General features: G+C 49.4%; 1 protein-coding gene across 6 annotated transcripts in view; it reads right to left on the reverse strand.

The window, feature by feature from the left end:
- Positions 1–17,369, reverse strand: part of LPP (LIM domain containing preferred translocation partner in lipoma) — a 558,558-nt gene that overhangs the window by 379,164 nt on the left and 162,025 nt on the right. The window contains exon 1 of one of the 6 annotated variants that reach the window (XM_025184211.3): positions 13,714–14,682. The exons of the other annotated variants lie outside the window; for them this stretch is intronic. The gene's annotated coding sequence lies outside the window, so the exon portion shown is untranslated. Of the gene's footprint in view, positions 1–13,713; positions 14,683–17,369 lie in introns of those variants that run through there. 6 annotated transcript variants of the gene reach the window in all.

Consider the following 17,369-nt stretch of genomic DNA (forward strand, 5'->3'; position numbering starts at 1 on the left):
CTCTCAGATACACCCAACTCATCGTGAATTAAAGATACGAAGCCACGTCTCCGAAGGTTAGAAGGCCAGTGCACAAATCCAATCAGGCATCTCTTCCCTCTGCCTGCCCCCTTCCCTCTTCTGCCTCATCTCTCACCAAGTTTTCATTGAAGCTGGGTTTTTTCAATTTCTCCTCCCTCATTTGGGTTTTTGTGCTTTCCTGGATCGTATTTCTCTTGCTGATGTCGACACTTAAGTAAATGGGATCAACAGCTGTCAGCACAGGAAGGTACGTGGCACCATTTGGCACAGCTATGGAAATAGAAATGTTTTTTCCAGGGCTAATGGTAGAATCCTAGAACACTAGAACTGGAAGGGACCTCGCAAGGTCATCGAGTCCAGTCCCCTGCCCTCACGGCAGGACCAAGTACCTGCTAAATCATCCCTGACTTGACCTGCTCTTAAATATCTCCAATCATGGAGATCCCACAACCTCCCTGGGCAATTTATTCCAGTGTTTAACCACCCTGACAGGTACAAAGTTTTTCCTCTTGTCCAACTTCAACCTCCCTTGCTGCAGTTTAAGCCCATTGCTCCTTGTCCTATCCTCAGATGCCAAGGAGAACAATTTTTTCCCCCTCCTCCTTGTGACACCCTTTTAGGTACTTGAAAACTGCTCTCATGTCCCCTCTCAGTCTTCTTTCTTCCATACTAAACAAACCCAACTCTTTCAGTCTTCCATCATAGCTCATTTGTTCTAGACCTTTCATCATTTTTGTTCTCTTCTCTGGAACCTCTCCAATTTCTCCACATCTTTCCTGAAATGTGGTGCCCAGAACTGGACGCAACACGCCAACTGAGGCCTAATCAGCACAGAATAGAGAGGAAGAATGACCTCTTGGGTCTTGCACACAATACCCCTGTTAATGCCTCCCAGAATCATGTGGGGGTTTTTTGGGGGGGAGAGAGAAGAGGGTTGCAGCCGTGTCACAGCTGCAGAGTAGCAGCTGCCACAATCCTGTCCCTGCAGAAATGGCAATGCATAACTCTTGCACCCCTACATCAGAAAGCTCTTTACACGCAGGATGTCAGTTTCATTATCCCCATTTTGCAGATGAGGAAACTGAGGGACACAGAGGGGACATTTCTTGCCCAAAGTTACTCAACAGGACAGTGTCAGAGCTGGAAATAGTATCCAGGTCTCCTGAGACCCGTGTGCCTATCCACAGTGGCTCTAGAGCAGGTGTTCCCAACCTGGGGTACGCGTACCCCCAGGGCGTACGAGAAGCTTGTCAAGGGGGAATGGGAAATATTTGGTAAATAACTAGATTATCCTAATTGAAATATTCCAAAAGTAGTCGTGTTAGTGAAAAAAGTTGTGGATTCTAGAGTCTAGAATGTATTTCCTTTCCTATTGAATAGGGGGCACGGGAAGGTTTACTAAAAGCCAAGGGGGTACGGGGACTGAAAAAGGTTGGGGACCCTGCTCTAGAGGGTGCACACTAACAACTTCCATTGACGTGGTGGGTTTCATCCTCAAAGATCCTAAAAGGCTCCCCAACCTGATGCAGCGAAATATAGGCCTAACTTCAAACATGCATGCAGCCGTGGTGATGGGACCCGCTCCACAAGGACTCAGTGTCTACCACCATCAATGGATGTTGAGGGTGCATCATCATCATCATCAACCATGGACTCAACGCCCATTGATGTCTGATACCTCCCTCACTGTTTCCTTCCATCTTTCCCTGTCCAGTGCGGGGTGGTTTAGTTTCTGTAGACTAGCGCCGCACTAATCTACTATATCATCTCCCCATTCTCTATGGGGTCTGCCCCCCCTATTTGGACCATCCATTATGCCGAATACCAGGGTCTTCACTTTTCTTTCATCGTTCATTCTGCAGCTATGCCCAAATAGCTGTAACTTGCGTTGTATAACCTTCTGCAGTAGATTCTCTTTCAGCTGTATCTTCCTATATAATTCCTCACCGGTGACCTTCTGCATCCATCCTATTCTCGGGCTCTTTCTCTAACAACTCCTCTCGAATGCCAATATCCTTCTCTTCAAATCTTTCGGTGCATGGCAACACATATATGCATGCAGGAACCACTTCAACCTACCCCACTTCTGGGGTGGAACACGGCAGCTGTTTAATACAACAAAGCAGGGCTGAGTAATAGGGTAGCACGGGACACCAAGAATAGTGAATACAAGAGAAACTGCAAAGGAATGAAGATCAGTTGACTGCAATTCCCAACGCTGGAATTTGGCTCAGACACTTGGTGGGGCCAGAAAAATTAAAAGCGGCATTTACAAGTGAGAGCGGGTTCTTCCTCTGTCAGTTCTTGGTGATGCGATCACTGAAGCTTTCAAGCTCTGGGAGACAGCCTAGAAGTGAAAAATGAGGCATAAACTTAAAAGGCAGAAGACGTGATTAGCTGTCAGTTTTGTTCTTCAGTGCATCTCTGCAGCGGTGCCTGCCGCACTTATACATTAAAAGCCTTTTATGTCTGGGGTGAAAAGTGGCCCTGATTTCCTTTGATACTTCTGGGAAGCAGCGGTTTAGCTTATAAATGTCACGCCACCAAAAGTTACAAAACAGCAACAGAGGAGCCCAGACGTGCCCTGTACAACCAGCTGTCGGTCCATTTATCACACGCCTCTTGCAAGACAGGGGAAACAAAACCACCGAGCCATGGCATTGTGTATCCAATTATTGTATGATGTATTTCGGGCTAGTACGTGGGGAGGGATCTGGTCACTGTTGCGGGTTGCGTAGGGAAAGAAGCTGTCATCCGTTCAGCCTCCCGGCCTCGCTGGTTGCAGAAGTTGGAAGGCGAGTAGCGCAGGGGCTTCCAGATTTTTTTCCTCATGACCCAATTGAAGAAAACTGTTGACGCCCAGCATAATTATATCTTTTGACTAGAGAGAGGGCTATTAGGTAGCCAGGATGAGATTAGAAGGGGGGAAAGAGGGACAAGCTTCCCACCTGTCCTGGCACTGCACCCCAGAAGCATGCACATCTGCAGAGATGCACATGTGGCTCCGTGCACTGCTTTTGCCCACAGGCACCAGCCCCCAGAGCCAACATCCAGGGAGACGGCTACGTAGAAAGCCCTGTCCATCCCCACCTAGGACCTGGGCCAGCAGATGGCCGCTTCTGCTGGTCACCTGGTAACCCTACAGCAAGGCAACCAACATTCCACAACTGAGTACTGGGTCGCATCTCTTGGTTTGAAAATCACTGGCATAGTGAAAAAGGCAGGACATTTCAGGAAGAGAAAGAATGCTCTTGTGGTTCACACAACTGAATGCCACCCTGGTGAATTCTATCCCGGCAGGTGCTCGAAGCTCCTAGCTAAGACGCTGGGCCAAAGACTTATAACAAATGTTTTTCATAGATGGCCACTGTGTACTCATTTTCTGGACACCTAGAACAAATTTCTAGAAGTGCTGAGCACTTTTAAGTGCAACTGAAGTTGACTGAAGCTTTGAACATAAAGTTCTGGCTAAATGATACGTTCTGTGAAAAAAATCGGGCCCTAGAAGTCTTAGCTGGAGCACCTAAACGAGGGGACACTTTTGCCAGTTTCTCAGATGAAGGTGAGGGGAAATTAAAAAACTGATCTTGTGCTGAAAACGGTTGGAGACCCCTGCGCTAGAGTCATTCTTGCGCTCTCTGACGATGTGGGTATTCTATTCCACGTGGAACTGCGTCGGCGGAAGAGACTGAGGGAAACTCACCTTAGTGGGGAGGCTTGCCTGGGAGCCGGAGGCAGGCTCACGTTCATGTTTGATTTTGGTTTGGAATGAGTCAAATTCAGAACAGGCAGCGGCCCAGAAAAATCAGTTATTTGCAGAGCTCTTCCGATATCTCTGAAAATTGGCAAGTAGGGATGTACAGTCCCATTGGATGAGCTACCCAGTTCAACATTGTGCTTAACTAGTTAAACGGGGCTGGGAGAGGAAACAGCCTTGGGATTTAGCCATACGTTCCTCACCAACGTGCGTGGCGTTCTGCTGAGAAATCCCTCAAAGAGATTTGAGATAATGAAAGAGAGCGATAATGCCAAAGCCCAACCGTCGTGAAGGTACATTCATTAAAGTCTGAGACGCATTCAGATACTCCGATGGCAGCACCATGGGCAGTAAGTTAATTTTGTATTCAGCGCAGCGGTCAGCTAAAGTCACACACTGAACAACGAGGATAAAAAGAAATGTAAAAACTACCCATTCCAGGAGCACCATTCATTCTTGGCACAGAGGTGAGTCCACGTCTCACACTAAAATAGCTCGTAATTAGAGATGTGCATGGTTAGCATCACCCTCCACGCAGGGGTGCCCCGTCCATATAGGTGAACTAGGCAGATGCCTAGAGCACCAAGCTAAATGGGGTGACAAATGGTGGTGCAATATCACTGAGGGGTTTGGAGGTGGGGGCGCCGATTGCATGGTTCGCCTAGGGCGCCAGTTGCTGGCAGCTAGTCTAGGGCCGCCCCTGCCTCCACGCACATGCCCGGCCACGGTAGGTGGAAAAGGGCAGCTGTAGCCCCAACTGATTCACTGTCTGATGCTTACCGGTTAACCTTTCACGTCCCTAATCGACAAGTCTGCCTTGAATACGGTGTGGCCCATGAACAGACAAAAGCTTTTTGCACATTCAAGCAGGCAAAATAAGAGGACACAGCTTTCGCACATTGCAGAGGGATTTCTCAGCAGAACGCCACGCACGTTGGTGAGGAACGTATGGCTAAATCCCAAAACTGTTTCCTCTCCCAGCCCCGTTTAACTAGTTAAGCACAATGTTGAACTGGGTAGCTCCTCCAACGGGACTGTACATCCCTACTTGCCAATTTTCAGAGATATCGTAAGAGCTCTGCAAATAACTGATTTTTCTGGGCCGCTGCTTGTTCTGAATTTGACTCATTCCAAACCAAAATCAAACATGAACGTGAGCCCGCCTCCAGCTCCCAGGCAAGCCTCCTCACTGCTAAGGTGAGTTTCCCTCAGTCTCTTCCGCCGATGCAGTTCCATGTGGAATAGAATACCCGCATCGTCAGAGAGCGCAAGCATGACTCTAGCGCAGGGGTCTCCAACCGTTTTCAGCACAAGATCAGTTTTTTCATTTCAGTCACTCCAGGATCTACCTCAAACCCAAATCCCTTGGACCTGCCCACCCCCCTTCTGTGAAGCCCTGCCCTGTTCACTCTGTGGAGATGGGGTACAGGAGCAGCGCGTGGGGGGACACCTTGATATCAGCCTAGGGATGTTAAATTTCGATGAATTAACTAATCGAATAGTTGATGGGTTTTCCATCCACTATTCAATTAGTCGATACGGACTAGCGCCTTCCGTATGTGCCCAGCGGGGACTCTTGTACATTTCAAAGTTGGAACGCCGCCGCTGTGCCCCTACCACTCTTCCACGGAGCTGGAGCTGGGGGGAACCAGCTTTTAATCCGGCTTCTGCCAACACTCCCTCCACTTCCCCCCTTGCTGCCTCTTTGCGATAGTGTGTCGACTATCCGATAAGCTTTTGCTTATCAATAGCCGAGGAGTCAATTAGTTGCTTACATCCCTACATCAGTCCCCCCATCTTTTAACTGCCACACTCTGCACAGCAGGCAGGAGGCTCCCAGTGAGGGAGGGGGAAGCAGCTTCAAGAAAGAGGGACAGGAGCAGCGTGTCAGCAAAGTGGGTGGGTAGGGGCAAAAATGCCGGCACAGTGAAATTGGCGAGGGGTCATAGAAGGGCGACGAGAACGAGCGAACGGTTAGAAACCATGCCCATAGAGAGTCCGGGGGCACAATCTATTTAGCTTCACAAAGAAAAAGTTAAGTCTGTAAGCAGCGATGTGGGGCATCAATATTTAATTGCAGGCTCTTCAATGTAGCACAGACAAGTATAACGCGATCCAAAGCCTGGGAGTGGAAAGCAGATAAATTCCGATGGAACATGGGCAAATTTTTAATGATCAGAGCAACTACCCTTTGGAACAATTTACCAAGGGTCATGGCGGATTCTCCACACTCAACATTTTTACATCAACAGCAGATGTTTTCCATAAAATGTTTGTTCTAGGAATTGTTCTTGCAGGCAGGTTTCTGGCCTGTGTTCTCCAAGAGGTCCAACTGGATGATCGTAATGATCCCTTCAGGTCTCTGCGTCCATAAATCTATATCAGCGAGACATCAGAGTTCCCCCAAGCCTTACAGACAGGTTACTCGAAAATCTGCTGCTTACATCTGTCATTTCTATAATGACTGAAACTTTGCACAAGGAAACAACATGGAAAGAACTAAGGCTGAGAACTGAACAAGTCCGCTCTGAAGATCTATCTGAACAGGAACCTTTTGCCTGTCTTAACTATTAAGAATGTTTCTCTATGCAGGGATATTCAGTCTGGCATGGTAAATTAAAAAGATAAATAAAAAAGGAAGAGCTCTTGGTAGGCGGGGGGGACAAGGGGGGGAAGAGGGGGATTTCAATTTCAGGTTACAACAAGACTGTTTCCTGTAAGACTCAATATGACTCATTTCTAAAAATCTGAAACCAAATATTCTCTGACGTTTACTAAAATAATTAATCAGAAGAATTTCTGTCACGTCCTTAGCTTTGTGTTCCACTAAGGAGATGCTCAAACCTCTTTGTTACTTTTTACAGCTCAAGTAAAATACAGGAATCATAGAACCATAGAGCTGGAAGAGACCTCAGAAGGCCATCAAGTCCAGCCCCCTGCTCTAGGCAGGACCAATCCCAATTAAATCAACCCAGCCAGGACTTTATCCAGCCAAGACTTTAAAATCTCTAAGGATGGAGACTCCACTACTTCCCTAGGTAACTCATTCCAGTGCTTCACCACTGGCCTAGTGAAACAGTTTTTCCTAATATCCAACCTGGACCTCTCCCACCACAACTTGAGCCCATTGCTCCTTGTTCTGCCATCTGCCACTACTGTGAACAGCCTTTCTCCAGCCTCTTTGGAACCTCCCTTCAGGCAGCTGAAGGCTGCTATCAAATTCCCCCTCAGTCTTCACTTCTGCAGACTAAACAGACCCAAATCCCGCAGCATCTCCTTGTAGGTCATACGCTCCAGCCCCCTAATCATTTTGGTTGCCCTCCGCTGGACCCTCTCCAATGCGTCCACATCCTTTTTGTAGTGGGGGGCTCAGAACTGGACACAATACTCCAGATATGGTCTCACCAGAGCTGAATAAAGGGGAATAATGACATCTCTGGATCTGCTGGCAATGCTCCTCCTAATGCAGTCTAATACGCCATTGGCTTTCTTGGCTACAAGGGCACACTGTCGACTCATATGCAGCTTCTCATCCACTGGAATCCCCAGGTCTTTTTCTGCAGAACTACTACTTACCTGGTTGGTCCCCAGCCTGTAACAATGCTTGAGAATCTTCCGTCCCAAGTGCAGGACTCTACACTTGTCCTTGTTGAACCTCATCAGATGTGTCGTGGCCCAATCCTCCAATTTGTCTAAGCCACTCTGGACCCTATCTCTGCCCTCGAGTGTATCTACCTCTCCCCCTAGCCTAGTGCCATCTGCAAACTTGCTGAGGGTGCAATCCATCCCCTTATCCAGGTCATTAATAAAGATATTGAACAAAATTGGTCCTAGAACCGAACCTTGGAGCACTCCACTAGAAACCGACTGCCATCCTGACATCGAGCCGTTGATGGGCCTGACCTTCTAGCCAGCTTTCTATCCATCTTACCGTCCATTTATCCAATCCACAATCCCTTAACTTGCTGGCAAGAATATTGTGGGAGACAGTATCAAAAGCCTTGCTAAAGTCAAGGTATATCACATCCACTGACTTTCCCATGTCCACCGAGCCAGTTACCTCATCATAGAAGATAATCAGATTGGTCAGGCATGACTTGCCCTTCATGAATCCATGCTCACTATTCTTGATCACTTTCCCCTCTTCCAAGTGCCTCAAAATGGATACCTTAAGGATCCCTTCCATGATTTTTCCAAGGACCAAGGTAAGACTGACCGGCCTATAGTTTCCTGGATCATCCTTCTTCTCTTTTTGGAAGATGGGCATTACATTTGCCTTCTTCCAATCATCCGGACTGCTGACGTAGATCAGCGACATAAATTACAATTGCAGTTTCACCACCTCTCGCGTAGCCATAGAGGCAATAAGATGCTAACGATGGAGTGGCATTTGGTAAAAGGAATCTGAGCTGTTTGTCTCTGGGCCCGTCTACCTACACCATGTTCAGCGCTGAGTTTAAAGACCATTTCTGCTAATCTGGCCTATGAATACTGGTTGGTTGGCAGGGGCTAAGGATAGCTGGCAGAGGATGGCGTCACACCAAGTTCTAACTCATTCTGGATAGAAGGTGGTGTGAAGCCAGTCGTGCCCTGAGAAGTCTGCTTAGGATATGAAATAGGAAGCGTATGTACCTTGCCTTCCACCTGGGGCTCGCAAACCACGTTACAAACTTTAATGAGTGGCAGCCACCCCTTGGAGAGCCCTTCTGATGCCAGGATGTTGACCATAGAGTCTGCTTCCGTAACAATCTCCTAGGCCTCAACGTTCCGATTTTGGAGCAGATGTTGATGCCCCTTCAAGGCCATAGCCAGCCTGGAGGTGGAGGAAGCCCCTGCCACAGCCTCGCCGGGGGAAGACGATGATGAGGCCCTGGGTGCAGGGTCTTCCGGGCTCCAGATGAGGGTCCACAGTCTGAATGCACTCAGCGTGGGGCACAAAAGTGGCTCCTGAGGTCACCGGAAGAGCGACCGAGCCGGACGGCAGCGTCTTGTTGGATGGGGCGACCGTGGCTGTAGGTGATGCCGAATCAGCACGAAAACTTCAAGGCATCGGTGCCATGGAAACAGCTCTAGAGCCAGGTGCCAGGCCCAAGCAGTCCAAAAGGGCCACAGTATAGCCCCTTGCCATTGTGGTGGCCAAACTGATGGGTCTCCTGATTCACAACGTGCCAGAAAGGGGCTCTTTAGCTGCTCCGGCCCGATGGAGACGGCTCCCCAACGTCTGAGGAGTCATCAGACGCAGACCACAGCGGTGCAGACCTTGGCGGTGCCAGTTATCGGTGCCATGGCGATTACTGTCATTGCCTTGACAACGGCTTCCCTTGGTGCTGGATTGGAGGCGCCATCTTGGGCACCGCTGGCATTGGTACCTCAGCTGGTGCGGACACTGGCGCCGAGGGCTGTGCTGTTGATCCGGCCTGCACCAGAGCAATATCTCTGAACAGAGGAGATTGAAGCTCTTTGCGGCCTCAAATGTGTCAGTTATGAAGGGGAGACCCACGCCCTCCTCTAACCCCTCCCTGACTGGTGAGTAGCAGCCAGACTCCACAAGCTCCTTCCCAGAACCAAAGTGCTGGGGGACAGTGCACGGAGGACTCCGATATAGACTGTGCCTCCCCACAGCCCTTGTGTGCGGGCCTAGCTGGGGACCAACTTCGGTCTGTCGTCTACTTTTTGTGCTGTACTGGTGCCGAGCGCTCACACCCTGTATGCATACAAGGGAGTGATGAAAATGCTGCCTCCTCACGGGGGCAAGGTGTCACCCAGTTGGTTACCCTAGGGTGTCTCCCCAATGGGAAGGAGCCTCTAACCCTCTCGCTCGCCCTAAAGGAGGGGCTTTTAAAGGCCTCACCTCAAGCAGTCCTTAATCGGATGCCGGTGTCCCTAAGGGTATGTCTACACTACCCTCCTAGTTCGAACTGGGAGGGTAATGTAGACATACCGCACTTGCAAATGAAGCCCGGGATTAGAATTTCCCGGGCTTCATTTGCATAAGCGGGGCGCCGCCATTTTTAAATCCCCACTCGTTCGAACCCCGTGCAGCGCGGTTACACGGGGCACGAACTAGGTAGTTCGAATTAGGCTTCCTAGTTCGAACTACCGTTACTCCTAACTGAGCTGAGATAACCCCCTTCACAGCTTGTAGGAAAAAGGGCTGACATACTGGCATTCTTGGGCTGACGTATTGGCCTTCCACAACCCTCCTGAAGCAGTCCGGCCTGACTTTGTCACACATCCACACCTGACTCCAGACAACTGAAGACACTGCCACACATTCAAGGGGAGGGTAACTCTGAGGCCTGCACCTCTGGAAGGTAAAATTTGCTTGACTTCTCCTGCCTCTAAACAGCCCTCATTGGGGAAACGGGGAAGGGGAGATGTTAAGAGCACACGATGGAAGCTTTGCATTCATGTAAATCTGACCTTCATTCCTCTTTCTTCTACTGTCTCAAAGTCCTCGATTAGATCTCTGGATAATTTTCAGCAGTAGCTGTGAACTACAGCTCATAGAACACAGAGACCAGCACAGACAGAGGGTCAAAGATCTGAGCGGCGCACGTTTGTCGCTTTTTTTGCTATGTGTGTAAAAGGCCTTTGCCTTCCCGTGATGTTGGGAGCTGTCATAATGAAACATCTTCCTATTATAACATGGCCCAGAGGCGCTACTATTTCAGAGGCCCAACAACCTGCTTGGCTTTATACGAAAAACAAGCGTGGAGAACAAAGCGATGCGCAACCAGGGGAAAGTCAAGCACAGAAACAGATGGGCTCTCAGCGCAGCTGCGCCGTTCTAATCCCTCGAGTACTTCCTTGGCCCATTCAAGAAATAGGAAAGGACGGCGGAAAGGTGAGCAGAAAGGAACAGCAACCGAATTGTCTCATTAGAATAACAAGACATCTCCTGTCCCACGGCAACCGGAGCTGATTCAAACTTTTAGATAAAACAAAAAAGTTGTTGGAGGAGGGTGGAAAGGGGTTTTTTTTTTCCCCTAAAAAAAGAGGTTTTCAAGAGGGGTCATTTTCAAACATTTTCGCTGAAAATGTCAAAAATATTAACATTTTTCATATCACAAAGCAAAGAACCACAGCAGTAAAAAAAAAAAAAAAGACCCCGTAAAATATTTTTAAAAAAATTGAAAACGGGAAGCTTGGAAAATGGGGGGTGGGGAATTTGACATTTCCCCAATTTAAAAAAAATAACACCACTGAGCCGGGTCTCGTGGTGAGGACACCTTGGTATATTCTGAGAGGCCTCTGAAGAACTTTATGGAGCTTGCGCAGGACAACTACTCTAGCAGACAGAGGAGACGTGGGCGCAAATCCCCGTGCAGAAGACTCAGTGGTACTTTGGCAACGCCTGCAGGAGCTGTCACTGCACCAAGAAGGATCAGATTCTGAGGTCCGCTCCGCCTCTTATCTCTGCTCAGTCCGGATAGGTCCAATCTCAGAATCTTTTCTAGTGCAGAGGCCTTTCAAATGGGAAGGTCCCGTCTCTAGGTCTCTATAGCACCCAACACAATGAGGCCTTTATCAACCAAAGGTTAACTGTGTACTACAGGTTGAACCTCTCTAGTTCGGCACCGTCAGGACCTGACCAGTTCTGAACCAGAGAATTTTCCGAATCATGGGAGGTCAATATCGTCTAGAAGCACTGCCAACACTTCCACTGCTTGCTGGGCTCTTAGAAGACATTTAGGGGTAAATTAGAGGTAAATAACAGCACAGAACACTGAGAGCCAGGACTGGGGGCTGTAAAGAAACTTTATGGGACCGCGGGAAACTTGGCCACATCCATGAAACGTGGACATCTGGCAACTGAAATTATGCCAGACCACGGAGGTTGCCGGGCCAGATAATGCCGGACTAGAGAGGTTCAAACTGTACTGCAATATCATCATCATAAGATAGTGGTCCAGCCCCTGGCCTAGTGCCAGCAGTGGTCCCATCGCTGTCTCCAAGGAGGGACGCACATGCTAAGCGACTATTTTCAGTAGCAACTGAGTCACTGCCTCCATCCGTTATGCATGGAATGCGTCTCATAGACCAGTTTGATAGAAGGGTAACTCCACTCACACCCAATTTCCACTGGGGTAAGTGAGGTCAGAATTTGGCCCTGGATCTGTAAACCTCTTCAGGACCGTCCTGGATTAAAGTTACACAAATGATGGATTGCCTGATCTCCCTGTTCGTGACCTATGTCCATCTACCGCCACTTTCTCAAGCTGGTGAATCATCAGCCAGGAAGCTGCAATGGCTCCACCGAAACATGCTCACCCTCTTCGGCCTTCCGCATTGCCACCGGGGAGATGCTAGTGTGGTTGGGCCCACTCCCTCCACGAGAACATTTCGCGTTCGCTTCACAAGGTTATGCTATTGGGCAAAGGGCTGCTCTTCAATCCACGCTGGATTTCAGCTTTGCCCATCGGCAATGCCCATAGGCACCAGAGGAGCTTGGGCAACTGGTGTGAATCACTGTCTTGTTTTTTCAAGAATCAACTGCATCTACCTACCCGCCCACGTCAGGGGAAAATCAAGGCGACAATTAAAATGCAGAAGGCCCAGATTGACTCATCCCCTCCACTCAGCCACCACTGACCTGTCTGCTCTCTTGCAACACAAATGGGATTTAGGAGACAAGCCAGGAGAAGGTGCTGCCAGTTGTATAAACACAACCAACGCTGCCAGATGAGCTCCCCTTTTAAGGCTCATAAGCCTCGTGTGCAGAAATAGAGTAGGTTCCAAACATGTTTCTTCCAAGTGGCCCCAAACTACGCTGGGTAGCAGCCAGGGCAGTGAAGCGATGCAGCCCAATTACAGACGGGCACAGCCTCAGACCCACAATACAGCTTCCGAATAGGCTTGGAAGGTCTTAAACCAACAGCTGGATTCCATAACCGCATTTAAGGGGCTGCATGGCTGTGTGACGAGCCAATGATAGAAGGGAGGAAATGAATCGTAGAATTCTAGAACACTACGACTGGAAGGGACCTCGCGAGGTCATCAAGTCCAGTCCCCAGCCCTCACGGCAGGACCAAGCACCGTCTAGACCGTCTAAACTTTTCAGCATCACGCCCCCTTTTTGATTTTTGAGAAATCCTCATGCTGCGCCCCCCACCCCCACAGCAGCAAAACTTGTTGAGCGCAAAAAAAAAAGGGCGCGGGGGAACTGACTGGGGCTGAAAAACAAAAATAGCAGCAAAACTGGGGGGGGGGAGGAATAACGCAGGGGGGTCTGGGTCACCTCATGCCCCCCCTGGAATTTCTTCATGACCCCCAGGGTGGTATGCCCCCCCAATTTGGGAACCCATGGTCTAGACCATCCCTGACAGGTGTTTATCTAACTTATTCTTAGAAATCTTCAAGGATGGAGAGTCCACAACCTCCCTGGGCAATTTATTCAAGTTCCAATGAATGGCTGGCCTGTTCTGTCAAACAGATTCGCACAACAGGGTCCCGGACAAAAGCACAGGAACACAGTGCTCCAGAGGGCTGGGAAAGTTTGGATCTGGATGCATCCTTTGGTTCCAACATGAACCCCCAAAGATTCTGATTCTGCATGGTGCATGCAGTATTTGGGGCCTGCCAGGTGAGGCCGAGGTGTTGCAAATGCTTACACGCCCGTCCAATCCGTTTGCAGAGTTTAGCAGGACTAGTCACGTGAGACCTAAGTGAGGGAAGAGTCCAGTTAGATCATGACTGATGTCATCTCTGGACAGTGTCCCTTCCCCACCCTCTACCAACGGCCAAAAGGAAGAGGCAGTTCTGGGAAAATATAATTGAAAAAAGGGGGATGACGAATCAGATTGATTTTGAAGGAAGACAAGACAAGAGAATTACTGTAACTGCAAGCAGGGCTACTCTGCCGTCAGCCAAGAGTCCCTGCAAACAGCACGACAATCTGCCCCCAAAAGCTCCCAGAAAATAAATTAACTCACAGATGATGCTGTGTTCCCTTGAGCCAGGGATCAGAACATTGGCTTCCCTCTCAGCATGCCACAGTTCACGTCCTGAATTAACGGCCACCCAGAGCCCTTTTCTGGGGAAAGCAAGTTCCAAGTGTGCGGCCCTGAGGAACGTATCGAATGTCTGGAATTCAAGCTGTGCTCCTTTTCCCTGTTCCTTTGCGTGGCCGTATATGGAGCGGAGCACAGCAGGCCGGGTCGCCGAGCTATGCTGAACGCCCCTGCATTTCCGACTTTGTTTGTCTTTGTTGGAAAGCCAACGGATCCACCTAGGAAAAGGCTGGAGCGAGCGGCTGATCCAGCATTAGCACACAGAGACGGCAGAGCGTGCACTAAGCCAGGGAGGCCTCATGAAACATGCACACGCATGCTATTTTCTTCATCAAAGGGGCTTGCAAACTTAACCTCCATGGATGTCGCTTTAAAGGGACATTGCTCAAGCTGGCAGGAGCCAATCAAAGTGCACATGAAATAAACTGCTGCTTTGGATGGAGACGATTACATGACCGTTAACTCTGAGCAAAAAAACCTACCCAGAAGTCTGGCTAGCTAATACACCCAGGACTCTATGGGTGCATCTACAAAGCAGCGCTAGCTCGAAATAAGCTACACAATTTGAGCAGCTACACCGTGCCAAATTTCTAAAAAGACCGCTATTCCGACAACTCTCTTAATCCTCGGGGAACAAGGTTTACCGTGGCGTCGGAATCGCAAAGCCATTATTTTGATTGCATTTCGAAATAACAGGCATGCTGTTAAGATGCAGAAAATGCTATTTCGGGATACCGGACGTATCCCAAAATAGCACTGCTGTCTAGACGTACCCTATGAGAACTAGGAATGCGGAACATGCGTTAAGAGATTCAGATCTCTGGAACAAGGAAGTTCCTATCAACTGAGAGGTGCAATTGACAACCTCTATTTTGAAGTCTATCTAGCCATTTCCGAAGCTGATAGTAACAGCTGAATCTCCCCCCGCCGCCACCACCACCCTCCCTGGGTGACAAAGGATGGCCTTGTCTCAGTGTTGAATTTCCCTACCTTTTATTTCATTCTGCATTGCCTTGCTCTTGTAACATGAGACAGGAATGACCCTAAATGACCCTATGATTTTCCTTCTGTAGGCCACCAATCGGCAACCGAGGCTAGTGAGAGGGCCGCAAGACAGTCCTAACTCAGACGGCCTCCCAGGATGGGGTAGTTTTGCTAACGGCACCTGCATACCTCGAATTTGCGGCTGAACTGTAGCAGCGCTGTGATTGGACACAACTTTGACTGTGGGAGCCATGTGCTCCTTCTGCAGCCAATCAGCACACACCTCACTTCACATGCCTTGGCTTTACATGCTTGCTAATTTAGTATCACCGGTAGGAAAAAAAACTGACGTGAATGGAAAACAGTGGAATCTGGCAACTCTGCATGTGAGCAACGGTGAAGAAAAGCTTTCAGGCCACACATAGGACCTGGATGGGCTGCCTGTGGCCCTCGGGCAACCTGCCCATCACTTCTGTAGACCTATTTCCTACACTTTTACCATGTGTCTTTTTCTTCATCTTCTTGCCAAGGGAAACAATCTCAATTTCTCCAGCCTCGCTTCCTATGAAAACGTAGGTGTTGAAAGAAACAGTATTAATGAACCAGCCGGGGCACTCTCCATTCGGGATCAACACTGACCAAGGCGCCATCATGGAGACAGAGGGCTCTGGGCTATCGTTTGGGTGGTCATTAGAGATTAGGGAAGTTAAAATGCGCTTATGTAAGTAACCGTGTAACTTCAGTGGTTACACGCGGGGCGGCAGTCGACAGTCTGTATCAGAGGCAGCAGCATGTGGCGGCGGGGGGAACAGGCGGCTCCCTGGAAGCCAGTGTGCCCTGGCTCCCCGTACTGGGAGTTTGTGTGGAACCGTGAAGGTTAACCAAGCTCATCGGTTAACAGTGTCCATGGTTATACTTTCACCGCCCCATACTTTGCAATAGAGCAGCACGACACCAGTTTGGGAAGATGAAAGGTAATAATCTGTCAAATTCCACCTCCGGTAATTTACATTCCACCAACGTAAATCCTAGGGATGTTAAATTTAGTTTCAACAACTAATCGACTAGTCGGTGGAATTTCCATCAACTAGTCGATGAGTCGATAAGCGGGGGAGCCGCAGCGGGGTTAGCTCCCGGCCCCAGGAGCTAACCCCACTGTGGCTCTGCCTTTTAAATGTATTAGGAGCCGGCAGGTTCTTAAAACATTTAAAAGGCTGCTGCATGGGGGGGAGGGGAGGAAACCAACGTGAGACAAGAATCAGCTGTCCCAGCTCGCGCCAGGTCCCTTCCGCTGCGCTTCTGCTTTTTAATTGTGTTAAGGGCTGGCAGGCTCTTAATACCTTTAAAAAGCAGAGGTGCAGCGCCTGTGGCGTCCCCACTAACTCCTTGCCTCCCCTGCTCCCTGCAGAGCTGGTGCTGAGGGGAACCAGCTTTTAAGCCAGCTCCCCCAGCACTAGCTCCTGCTCCCGCCACATTGCTGACTCTGAGGCAGCAAGGGGGGAAGCGACTAGACGAAGGACTAGTTGACTACTCGCTTACATCCCTAGTCAATACCCCACTCTGTAGCTTAAAGGGCTACAACAGTCTTCTTTATTCGTTGCCTGAAACCATCTTGGACTGTTCCTGTGGGCTGCTAAACCCTCACCGAATTGTACCCAAGAGGTAGGCGCGCTTGAGTGAAGGCTAACACCTTTGCTTTACATCAAGACTTCCCTCCCAAGAGTTGAAGAGACTTAATTGCTTAAAACTTGCACCGCTGGATTCGGCCAAGTATCTAAATAAGTGTCACTGGGATTTTCAGAAGGAGGAGAAGAGTTCTGTCATCGTTCCGCAGAGCCCTGCAACCCAGCCGGAGCTGCAGATACCCTGCTGTGCGTATCAACGCCACGTGACTTTATTACGGACGCGGATTAAAAACAGCTATGACAACTTTAAAAGAAAAAAACCACCAGCTCAGCCAAAACTGCCTCTGGTGGGAAGGATTAGTGTGAAAGCTGTTTGCCATAAGGTGCAAGATGTCATGGCTCCGCCACCACCCTGCTAGCAAAACATGTTGTCACTCTGCCAAGAAAAGCAATTCGGTGTCCTGCAAAGAAACGCATGCGCACACACACACGCGCGCACACGGGCGCGCGCACGCACAGCTCTTCCTTTGCAAGAGCAGACAATGAGCATCCGCCTGGAAAACCTTCTCCATTGTCCTGGTCAAAACAATGCGCCAACTTCTCACAATAGGCAGCTAATCCACCCGGAGCGTCTCTGGAGCCATCAGTGGTTTTGGGGAGTGGCAGGGGTTTAAAGGGAAGAGAAAGGACTAGGAAGAACCACACGAGCGGCTAAGAGTCCAGCAACCTCTGGGTTCTACTTTCCATCTGTGCCTTGGACTTCACATGTGGCCTTGAGCAAGTCACTTATTCTCTCTGGTCTCCTGGAGACAAGAGAGGGATGGCGTGAGGATTCCCTGTTGTGATCCCTCCCTCTGGGGCATCTGGCATTGGCCACTGTGGGCAGACAGGACACTGGGCTAGACGGACCTTTGGTCTGACCCAGTTTGGCCGTTCTTATGGGTGACTTATGCAGCATGGTCAGCTGAC

This window comes from Pelodiscus sinensis, chromosome 10 (genome assembly GCF_052426305.1).
Source record: "Pelodiscus sinensis isolate ZL-2025 chromosome 10, ASM5242630v1, whole genome shotgun sequence".
Classification (NCBI taxonomy): Eukaryota; Metazoa; Chordata; order Testudines; family Trionychidae; genus Pelodiscus; species Pelodiscus sinensis.